This window comes from Magnolia sinica, chromosome 11 (genome assembly GCF_029962835.1).
Source record: "Magnolia sinica isolate HGM2019 chromosome 11, MsV1, whole genome shotgun sequence".
In the NCBI taxonomy this organism is placed as follows: domain Eukaryota; kingdom Viridiplantae; phylum Streptophyta; class Magnoliopsida; order Magnoliales; family Magnoliaceae; genus Magnolia; species Magnolia sinica.
The window spans coordinates 18,775,508-18,787,530 of record NC_080583.1 but is presented as its reverse complement, the minus strand read 5'-3'; positions in this window follow the sequence as shown (position 1 = coordinate 18,787,530).

Genomic DNA, 12,023 nt, shown 5'->3' with positions numbered 1-12,023 from the left:
TAGGTTGGATGATGGGGTATGAAGCTTCATGGTGGGTGAAAAAATGGAGGAAAGCTTGGACGTGAGTTGCTCTCATGGAGCTTGGGAGAATGAGAGAGAAAATGAGGAAGAGAGAGAGAGGTGATAAGTGAGAGATGTGAGTGATGGATAGGTGTACTTGATGGGTGTAGAGAGAGTGTGTGTTGACTTTAGAGGTTGCTTGGGGATGGGTGAATGTACTTGACATGATGGGATGGAGTACTTGACACTTGATGCGATTGATGGGACATTCCCTTGGGATTGCAACGCGCGGCGTTTCTCTCGAAATGAACACGGGCCCACATCTCCTGGCTCGGGTATCGTCTCGGCGCGTGAGATGCGGCATCGGAACTGCGGCGACGGCGCGGTCGCAGGGGTACAAGTCTTGGGTCGAGTCAACTTGGGTTGACGGCGAGTGAATCAGGGTCACGCACAAATACCGGTTGAGGGTCGAAGGTTACCGAAATTCAACCGGGAAGACCGCGGAAGTCTATGAAACGGTACGGTCTAGGACACGGGGCTTACAGTCATGATAAAAGAGGACGTGTCAGGGGGTTGGGTCATATTTCAAAACCTACCATTATTGCTTCAATCCCTTACATTAATGAAATTATAGAGGGAAATGGAGAAATTGCTGAGGTTAAAGCATCGATAAATGAATTCAAACAGCAAATGGAAAATAGGATGAACGAGCAAATCAACATGTGCCAGAACATTTTATCCAACATTGGAGAATGTATGGCTGATTTTCAGAATCAAATAAATAGTTTAGTTCAACCAATGCAATGCTCTCCGGGCACTGCTGGTTCTCAGGTATTTTAACAATTAAAGAATAATGTATAGTTACTATTTTATCCATGAAAATAATAAAAATTATTTGGTCTAAGCATTTTTTCGATCTGGCGAGACCTCAAGTCATCGTGATGAGTCAGCTCCACCTCCACCTCCACCTCCACAAGTGAAACAAATCTGTCGTTTGATAGATATTCCTAGTCAAGTTGTTACACGTGGGTGCCTAAAGATAATGCAAGCATCCCTCCAGATTGCATCAAAGTTATATTGGATGTTGTTGAAGTTCTCGGTGCGAATGTGTTTGGTGATGTTGGTGACAAGACGTTGGCCGATTGTGACATGGGTAATGTTCTCGTTTGGCCTAGAGTCCTGACGAAAACATAAATATTAAAGGAGTTTACTTAAAACTTTTCTTAAGTCAAGAACATACTTTTTAAATTTGGTCAGGACATGTGGATTGTGTTTAAGGTTATTTTGGATATTATTTGACTAAATATTTATCTTAAATTATTTAGTAGTTTTGCTTAACTAATCTATAGAAATTTATGTTATGATTTGTTTCAGCTTTTCATCTTCTTATGCGTAACAGAAGGAACACATGTTTCTATTATGATTTGTTTTCATTTTTTCTCTGCTTATGCATAAAATGTTCTAATTTAAATATTAAAAACTACGTAGTGACTTGATCCCAATCTTCCGAACATTGGGTACGTATGCAGCCATTCATACTAGACCGCATTGGTGTAGCCACAAATTTTATTTTATTTTCCCTTCTTGTAGTGTGGATGCATTTTCATTAGGACTACTTGACCGTAAGAATGAGGTGGATGTAAGTTCTCGAAACCTTAAATTAATCTTAAATCATTTATAGCTTTATCGCTTCATTTATATGTTGTCATCAGGGTTAACATGCAACTCCTCAGAACTCGCTCTGCCGTAAGACATTACGGTGCATGACGGTTCCCAATAGGTTAAGTTGTAAATTATTATTAAGAGTTGGTTGGATATCTTTTATTTTTTATAAATGTTGTTAATAGTTGGATGAATGATGAATGTAAAAATAAAAAATAAAAAATAAAGAACTTAATATATATATTATCAATGGAGGATACCTTCACTACCAAAAAAATGATCAAAGGCTATGGACTATGCTAGTTTTTAGCTATGGACTATGGAAGTAAAAAACCACTATGAAGAAAAATGAAGATTATAAGGCAATATACTAACCTCTCCCTTGGAAGTACATAGAAAACCATTTGTCCACACCTTCGAATTATTTCTCATACCCTAGAAAAGCCCTAAGGACATCTATTTATAGTTTAGGCAACTTCTCTTTCGCACCTCTGCAAAAACCGACTCAAAAATCTGCAGTCCGCATCAAATCCGGAAACGAATCTATGTAACCTCGACTGGTCAAGCAGGCTGCTCGACCGGTCGAGCAAACCCTTGACTGGTCGAGCATGGGCCTTGACTAGTCGAGCACGGGCCTTGACCAGTCGAGCACCTCGGAACCCAAAACCTGATGCTCACTGGACTTTGAGTCAAGCCAGTCCTCGACTAGTCGAATGGGCCACTCGACCAGTCGAGCAACCCCCAGATATGGCTTCATATCTCAACAATCTCTCACTTGGAGACACATCGCCATAACCTTCATCTTCTACATCCGGAGTGCACCACCTTCAAGCCTGAAGACCTATCAAAGCTGAACAGAGCTTCAGCTTCTCCCGTGTGACCGCCTTGGTCAGCATATCCGCAGGATTCTCACTTGTATGAATCTTCTCCAGAGCAATCGATCCATCTTCCAGTAACGAACGTATGAAGTGATATCTGATGGCAATATGCTTGGTCCTTGAATGAAAGGCTGAATTCTTAGCCAAGTGTATTGCACTCTGTCACTGTACAACTTGCAATCTGCTTGCTTCTTACCCAACTCTTCCATGAAACCTTGCATCCACACCATCTCCTTGCATGCTTCTGTAGCAGCAACATATTCTGCTTCTGTCGTACTGATAGATATTATCTTCTGTAACTGAGAGACCCAATTAACTACAGCACTACCCAGAGTAAAGACATAACTTATAGTGCTTCTTTTGCTATCGATATTTCCTGCCAAATCTGAATCTACATAGCCTTGTAGCTTGATTTTCAATCCACCATTGTACAGCCCTATATCCACAGTACCTACCAGGTATCTGAGGATCCACTTCAGAGCTTCCCAATGTTCCTTCCCAGGGTTATTCATGAACCTGCTAACAACTCCCACTGCTTAATCAATGTCTGGCTTCGTGCTCACCATAGCATACATGAGACTCTAACAGCTGACATGTATAGGACTTTAGCCATGTAGATTTCCTCTTGCATCTTTGCACCTTGCTCCTTAGATAGCTTGAAGTGGTTGGCTAATGGAGTGCTAACCGGCTTAGCACCTCCCATATTGAATCGATCAAGTACCTTGGTTATGTACTTTGCCTATGACAAAACTAATTTCTTATTTTTCCTATCATGCTTTATCCTCATACCTAGGATTTATTTTGCAACTCTAAATCCTTCATGGTAAATTCTCTAGACAGTTGTCTTTTGAGATCTGAGATGTCCTTCATGCTTGAACTGGCCACAAGCATATCATCAATACACAGAAGAAGGATGATGTATGACATATCAAACTTCTTCTAATAACAATAGTGGTCTGCATGACATCTCCTAAAACTATTTTTCGACATGAAACTGTCAAACTTCTTGTACCACTGCCTCGAGGCCTGCTTAAGGCCATATAGACTCTTCTTCAGTCTACACACCTTGTACTCCTTTCCTAGTGCCACGTATCCTGTTGGCTGATGCATATATATCTATTCTTCAAGGCCTCTATGAAGAAAGGTTGTCTTAACATCTAGCTACTCTAGATGTAAGTCCTCTATAGCCACTATACTCAAAATCATGCGAATCGTAGACATTTTCACTACTAGTAAAAATATTTCAGTGAAATCAATACCTACCTTTTGTTGAAACTCTTTCACAACCAATCTAGCCTTGTATAATTTCGAACCATCGTGCTCCTCTTTCAGTCTATAAATCCACTTGTTATGAAGAGCTTTCTTACCCTTGGGTAGAGTGACTAGCTCCCATGTATGATTAGACTCAGGAGAGTCCATCTCATTCACCATGGCCTGCTCCCACTTAACCCGTGTATCCAACTATAATACCTCTTCAAAACACTTTGGTTCACCATTATCAGTCAACAGTAGATAATGTAAGGAGGGTGAGTATCAGACTGTGGGTCTCCTCTCTCGAGTAAACCTCCTCACAACTGGTGTCTGTGGCTTTGCCTCATAATGCTCCTGTGTATGATCATCGTATGGCACTGTAACACCCATGTCCGATAACTCTTCCAACTTACGAATTCTTTCTCCCCGGCCTTATTTTCTTGTACATTGTCCTTATGCATCACTTTTTCATTGAAGACTACATCCTTGCTTTTGATGATTTTCCTGTTTTCTATATCCCAAAACATGTAGTCAAAATCATGCTGATCGTAGCCTATAAACTGCACCTCCTGGACTTCACATCCAGCTTGTTTCTGTGCTCTACATCAATGTGAACATATGAAGTACAACTGAACACTTTGAGAAGTGCAAGGTTCACTTCTTTCCCAATCTATATTTCTTCTGGTAGCCCACCATCCAATGGTGCTGAGGGACTTCTATTGATGAGATATGCGGCAGTATTCACAGCATCTGCCCAAAATATCTTGGGCAACCTTACATGTAGCCTCATGCTCCTGGCGCGCTCAAGGATGGTCCTGTTAATGCGCTCAGCCACACCGTTCTGCTGCGGTGTCCTTGAAATCATTTTCTAATGTTTGATTCTATTTGGTGCACAATACTCCTTCAATCTCTTATCACAGTACTCTCCCTCATTATCAGATCTGAGACATTTTACTATTTTACCTGTCTCATTTTTAACCATAACTTTTTACTTCTTAAATACATCAAATACATCAGATTTGTGCTTTAAGAAACAATCTACAGTTTTATACTAGCATCATCAATAAAGGAAACAAAATAATGTGAACCACCAAGAGATAATACATATGCCGGTTCCCACACATCAGTGTGTATAAGTTCCAACAGATGTGTCTTTGGAGCACGTCTTATTTTCTTGAAACTTACCCTCTTTTGCTTGTTATACAAATAGTCCTCGTAGAATTCCAAGTCAATAAACTTTAGCTTTGGTGGCTTCCCCTTTGACAATAGCACTTTCATTCCCTTTTCACTCGTATATCCAACCTCTGATGTCATAACTGCCCATTCACTCCAGTTGATGCGACTGCGAGTGAACTATACGATCCTTAAGTCACGTACGAAGTACCTTCCTTCTTGTCTCGAGATATCACCAAGGCACCTTTTGTGATCTTTCAAGAATCACTGGTGAATGTCTTCACATAACTGGTATCGGCCAACTGCCCTACTAAGATCAAGTTCCATTTCAAACTTGGAACATGTCTGACGTCCTTCAATTTCAAAGTTGTTCATTCTTTCTAATTGACATGAATGTCTCCCTTTTCAACAATACTGCACGGCTCATCATCGCCTTAGTAAACTCTCCCAAAGTCACCTGACACATAATCACGTAAAACTTCCTTACATGAAGTGGCATGAAATGAAGCACCCGAGTCATAACCCAAGATTCATTCCTCGCATTAAGAGACAAGATCAATGCCTCTGTGTCACTCTCCTCAGATAGAATCACTTAATCCTTCCCAACTTGAGAGCTTCCTTCTTGTTTCTTGAGCGCCCTGCATTCACGTTTCATGTGCCCCTTCTTCCCGCAATGCCAACACCCGTCTTTATCTTTCGATCCCTTAGACTTCTTCCTCGACTTAGAACGTCCGTGTTTATTGCCTCCTTTGTTCAGTGATCTTCCTCTTGCTTCAACGTTTAGAGCATTCCCTGAATCCCCTGAAACTGCTCATGCCTTTCTTCTAGATTCTTTGCTGAGAATTAGACTGGCCACATCATCAAATTTCAGCTTAGTCGACCTTGAAGAATTGCTCACAGCAATCACCAAACCATACTAACTGTCTGGCAAACTAGACAAGATCAATAACGCCCTGACCTCATCCTCAAAAATAATGCCAACAGATTCTAACTGCCTCGTGGCTATATTGAACTCGTTTAGATGTTCAGTCGTGCTCCCACTATCTAACATCTTCATGTTGAATAGTTGTTTCATAAGATGAACCTTGATGGACGCTGAGGGTTTTTCATACATGGTAGTTAGAGCTTCCATTAATTCTTTTGTAGTTTTCACCTTGGATATATTGAAGGCGAAGCTCTTAGACAAAGAGAGTCGGATCGTTCTTAAAGCCTTCCGATCTAATAAAAACCATTCATCATCTGTCATCTTTTCTGGTTTCTTCTCTTTTCCTCCTAAAGGAATATAGAGGTCATTCTTATACAAATAATCCTCCATCTACATCTTCCAGAAGGCAAAGTTTGAACCATCAAACTTCTCAATTCTAGTCTTCCCTTCTTTCGTCATCGCTCCCAATAGAACTAAACCAATAGCTTTGATACCAGTTGTTGCGCAGCACGCCAACAACATAGTGAACCGAGATTCAATCGCTGGTCTCACCCACAAACGATAAACATAAAGAAATATAAACTAGAAAAAGAATCAAAGCATCCCAAATAAACCACAACACAAGATATATATGGAAAAACCCCAACAAGGGTAAAAAACCATAGATGCAAACTTCCATTATGAAGAAAAACAAAGATTACAAGGCAATATACTAACCTCTCCCTTGGAAGTACATAGAAAACCCTTTGCTCACACCTTAGAATTATTTCTCATACCCTAGAAAAGCCCTAGGGACACCTGTTTATAGTTTAGGCAACTTTCCTTTCGCACCTCTGCAAAAACTGACTCAAAAATCTATAGTCTGCATTAAATCCAGAAACGAATTTGCATAACCTCGACTGGTTGAGCGGACCCCTCGACTGGTCGAGCATGGGCCTCAACCGGTCGAGCACCTCGGAACCCGAAACCTGATGCTCACTGGACTTTGGGTCGAGCAGGCCACTCGACCAGTCGAGCAGGGCACTCGACTAGTCAAACGACTCCCCAGATGTGGCTCCACATCTCAACATTAAATGCATCACGATGGACCCCACAAAGCCCTTGACAAGACCGTCCATCTAGAACCGTCATACATGCAAACGCGGAGTGGGTGTGAAGGATGGTACAATGGCTACGGTCCAGAGGGCTTTTAGCTACAATCTAAAACCGCAGCAGGACCGTAGCAGGTAAAAATGCAGAATCCGCACTGCCTTTTTCTGTTCTCCCTCTCACGAAACATTTCATTTCCCTCCACTCCTTATAAAAAAAAACCTCATTCCCTCTCTCTCTCTCCCTCTCTCTCTCCTGCTTCCTTCTCACGTCCCTCTCTCTCTCCCTCTCGATCACCTGCACCCCTTTTTCTAATCTCTCTCTCTCTCTCTCATTTGCTTCTCATTATAGTGATTTAATCAGATCTAATATTCTTTCTTCCATCTCTTTCTTTCCTTTTGTTTGATCTGATCATCTCTATATTTTGATTTTTTTAGCTTTGGATTGTAGGTGAAATGGGGCTCACGTTTACGAAGTTGTTCAACCGTCTGTTCGTAAAGAAGGAGATGAGGAATTTGATGGTCGGTCTTAATGCCACCGGTAAAACAACCATCCTTTACAAGCTTAAGCTTGGAGAGATCATCACCACCATCCCCACTATTGGTATCAAATCTCACCCCTGTCTCTCTCAATCTTGGATGTTGGATGGTTTTTGTTCTCTTTTTTAACCCAGATTGTGTAATTCTGCATGTTTTTGGTGATTGGTTGATGTTTGATCTGGTTTTCATGCTTTTGGACTCAATTAGATCCTTTCTCTATCTGTAGAATCAGAACTGGGTTGTTAAAGCATGTATGTTTCAGGATCTGTTCATTTGTTTTGTACAGTTAGGTTTCCTAGCTTGATTTTATGGGAACTTGTATGCATGTCATAGATCCATACATTGCATTGTTGAAATCTGAAGATGTGCTTGTCGAGAATGAGAGATCCGTACCTATTGGCTTTAGCTGGGGCTCTGTGTTCATGGCTCCATAGGTGAGAGGTTGGGCTCAGACTTATGCTAGTTAGCCATTGTCTACATGGTTTTAAGACTTGCACCAACTCATTTGGTCTTGAGATGAGTTGTACTGGAGTTGGGGTGACTCAGCTAAGTCACCACCATGTTTCTTAAAATAGAAGGAAAAATAAAGAAATATATAGAATTTTTTTAAAAAAAAGGGCAGCTAGGGTAGTTCTATGATAAAATATAGTTAATGTGTGACCTTGAAATGCACTAAATATCAATTGGTTGTGTGAAATGTGGATAGGTATCTGATTGATTTCTTTGGTAATAGATCCACACCATTCAGGAAAACATGTTTCTTGATGGTAGTTGTAAGTTCATCTTGACCATGGTAGGTGGAAACACACTAGGGCCATCTGAAATGCATTTTAGAAAAGGCAGATTTGCATTTCAAATGTTCTGTCAGAATTGAAATGCATTCCCTTGGGGAACGTTTGTGAAAGGCAATTTTGAAAAAGTAATAATTTTGCACTTTAAAATTTCTTTGAAACACTTGTGATGCATTTGTGAAACATAAGAGAAACTCATTTCAGACTTCTTTTTCTTTTCTTTTCTTTTTTTTTCCTTTATCGGTAACATAAGAAATCCTCTTGTGAAACATTTCTCACGAGTAAGAAAAACATGAGCGAAACAACTGTGAAACTCAAGTAAAACATCTGAAGTGATAGTGAAACTTTAAATTAATACATTATCATATTTTCTTAGTTTTATATTAAATTCCCCAAACAATTTAAATGTGTTTCTAATTAATGTAAAGGTTTTCTTATTATTTTTGAGACATGGGTAGCAAGAGACCATTCAACAAATAATGTTCACGCTTAATTCGATTTCGATCGTTAAAGTTATACAATTCAGTCAAAGAAACGAAAATGCCAGGAAATCAACTTTTGAAGGAACAAGGTGATGTTTACGAATGTACTTGATTTCTTCACAAATCTCTGTCTATTAATTATTATTGAGCTCTCTTACTCTTTGAACTTACTTCTCCAAACTGTTAGAACTTCTACAGTAAAATTTCCAATGAATGTTGATTACAAGTCTAAACTTATTCAACTACTCTGCAAGTAGAATTGAACTCAACTTGGCAAGACTCAGCTTTTGAAAAACCTAGTTATATCTGATGAAAATTTGCCAAGCACTTGAAAAACTCTAGTGATTTCTTCACAAATACTTTTGGACTTTCTGAGGCTTAGATATGGTCACAATCCACCTCAGTCACACTCATCTATCCTTTTTACACTTTAATCCTTAAATTTTCCCATCGACATGATTTTCTTGTCTTTTTTCATTTTGTAACCCAAGCAAGAAAATCTTCTCTCGAAGTGTTTGACAACCCTTTCATTTTCTCATGACATAGTGGGCCTTTAGGGAGCTTCAGGAATTCCAGCGATAAATTCGCTGATTTTTTTCAAGAGTAGGAAATAATGTGGATAATTGCCCACCAAAATAGGGGCCCTATTCGGGTGAAGAATCAACAGTAGGAAAAAACTAAACAAGAAAAATGTTTTCATATGCATAATAATTTTGTATTACTATAAGCCTATAAAATGTATTTCCTCCTCATGGAAGTGGAATTGTACATAATACTGAATTAATTGAGGTGCTTTGCTTCCATGTTTTTCCTTCTTTGACTGCTTTCTCAGTCCGATTGGTCTATCTGATTCAAATTTGTTTAGACTTTATCTTTTGAAAGAACATATAGAGTTGCATTGGGATTGGTAAGGCACTTTCTTTGATTTGGGATTTGTTCTCCATACTTTCAGCATTGTAGGGATATAAGCTTTTTGAAGCCTTGTCTAGCTGTTTGTTTTGGTGTTACTTATCATATTGCAGCATTGGCCAATTGTCTGATTGCCTTAAAAATTTCAATTACTCCTTTTAATTTTATTTGATAAGTAACTGCTTTTCTATTTTACTACAAATTCGCATTAGAAAGTACAATGTAATTTCATCAATTCTTTTCTTATTTTTGTGGCTAAAGATTAATGTTTCACAGATGCATGATGTGGAAGTAGCAAGAAGGAAGAAAAAGAAATCAATAATCACCAAAGAAATTCTAATCTACAACAGCGTATCTGTGTTACCTACTTAATTGTACATCTTTTGTGGCTTTTAACAAAATAATAATAATAATAATAAAGGAAAAGGGAAAAAATGAAGAAGAAGTTAAGTCTGCATTTGGCTCCTGGCTATAATGAAAATGGAGAAAGATAAAAATTTGTTCTTTGTAGAATTTCAAAAAATTGCGAAATGGGGTTCTTTTGTGTTGTACCGGAAACAAAGTTATTTCAGTTTTTTCTTGTTATCAATATATTTCTATTTTCTATTATGTGTGCACACTACCTTGAGTTTCTTTTTTCTTTTTTAACTTTGGCAGGGGTTTCAATGATGCCATCAATGGATTCCATGATGATGGCTGGTCAGTGTTGGATTCAAATGGAGTCGAAGATGTAATAATTGCAATCAATTCAACCAAGAATATGGGCACCCATGTTACTAATGCAAATGCTCTCCCACTGCCTGAAGGCATTCTCTGTGCAAAGGCCTCCATGTTACTCCAGGTAAGCTCTAAGCTTGTTACAACATTTTTCTCTCTGCCCTCCTTTTTCAGATGATAGTGCTTCGTCATCAATTCCATCATATAGTTAACAGTTAATGTTGTTTTCAATTCTTATTGCATGATGAGAAATCAATTGAGCCACTACATTAGAAAATAACAAATTTGTAGAACTCAATGGTCAAAAACTTACAAATGGATTTCTGTTTTGTTTTTCCTACTCTAATTGTTATTTGTATAAATCTACTGAATAGTTGTTTCCTGAATCTCTTATTAAACTAGATGATATTATTTTTCTCCATCTATTTTTTGTATTGTTTTTCCTACTCTAATTGTTATTTGTATAGGGCGAAGCACAGGATGGCTTGAGCACACATCGGACCTTGGATTTGGCATCTAGTCTTGAAGCAGGCTCTGCCGTGAACCGCACAAGTGGAGATGCTTCTACAAACACTTCTAGCCTGTGCTCTGTGATGACAATTACCTTCCAGTTCCCTTATGAAATCCACCTCTGGGACAGCGTTGTGACCATGGCTCGATAGTACTTGCGAAGTGTCATTTCATCTGTATAGCGGATTGCCATAGCCATTTCTCCCTCTCGACTTGGATCACATATGGGGCCAAAGGTACCTCTGGGGTCTCCAGAAGCTCTTACACTTGCTCATTGGATCTGCCAGAGCTATAGGCAAGTTCTACCATACTAACTCAGTGTCTCTACCTTAAATGGTATGCAAAAACCCAATGTTAAAATTCTCCCGACTTGTAGTTAATCAAAAACTCAATCATGCTTGGCATTCGCCAGGACTGAGCATTTCCTGCTACAAGCATGTCTTTTCTTTTCTTTTCTTTTTCTTTTTTGCCTGCTATCTAATTACCTAATTTTCCTTTTATGCAGCTATATTTTAATCCTGCTACCGTGAAAATGCTAAGCAACCTGAAGGTATTGTTGACATATGGATTGTCTTTGACATTTTATTTTGTGATGGCATTGTCTATGACATATTTACATATTTTTCAATAAATTGAGAAAATTTTGAGATGTGCACCCTGGATTTGAAATCCTCCTGTTGTGTTAGGCACCCTGGATTTGAAATCCTCATGTTGTGTTAGGCACCCTGGATTCAGAATCCATGGTATAGTTACTGAGGTTTGAATTTAATTACTAAATCAACTTTAAAAACTCTAATCATTGAACATATGTAATGTTTCACATGTTTTCTAAGCTGCCATTGTTTAAATTAAATCTAACTATTACATTGCTACAAAGGCTCTTTCTTGACCCAAACCCAAAGACCCAACCTAAGTTTGGGTCAAGTTGTCAAGTTCCTCAGGCTGGAAAATGCCAACCTGATTTGAATTTTGGTTGGGTTCAGGTTGAGCAAATTTGGGTCGAGCTAGGTAGGGTTGTGAATGATCACATGTATTTGGGGGTAGGGTTGTGTTCGATTGGGTTGTGTCAAGCATAGAGGATTCTAGTTGGGTACCTT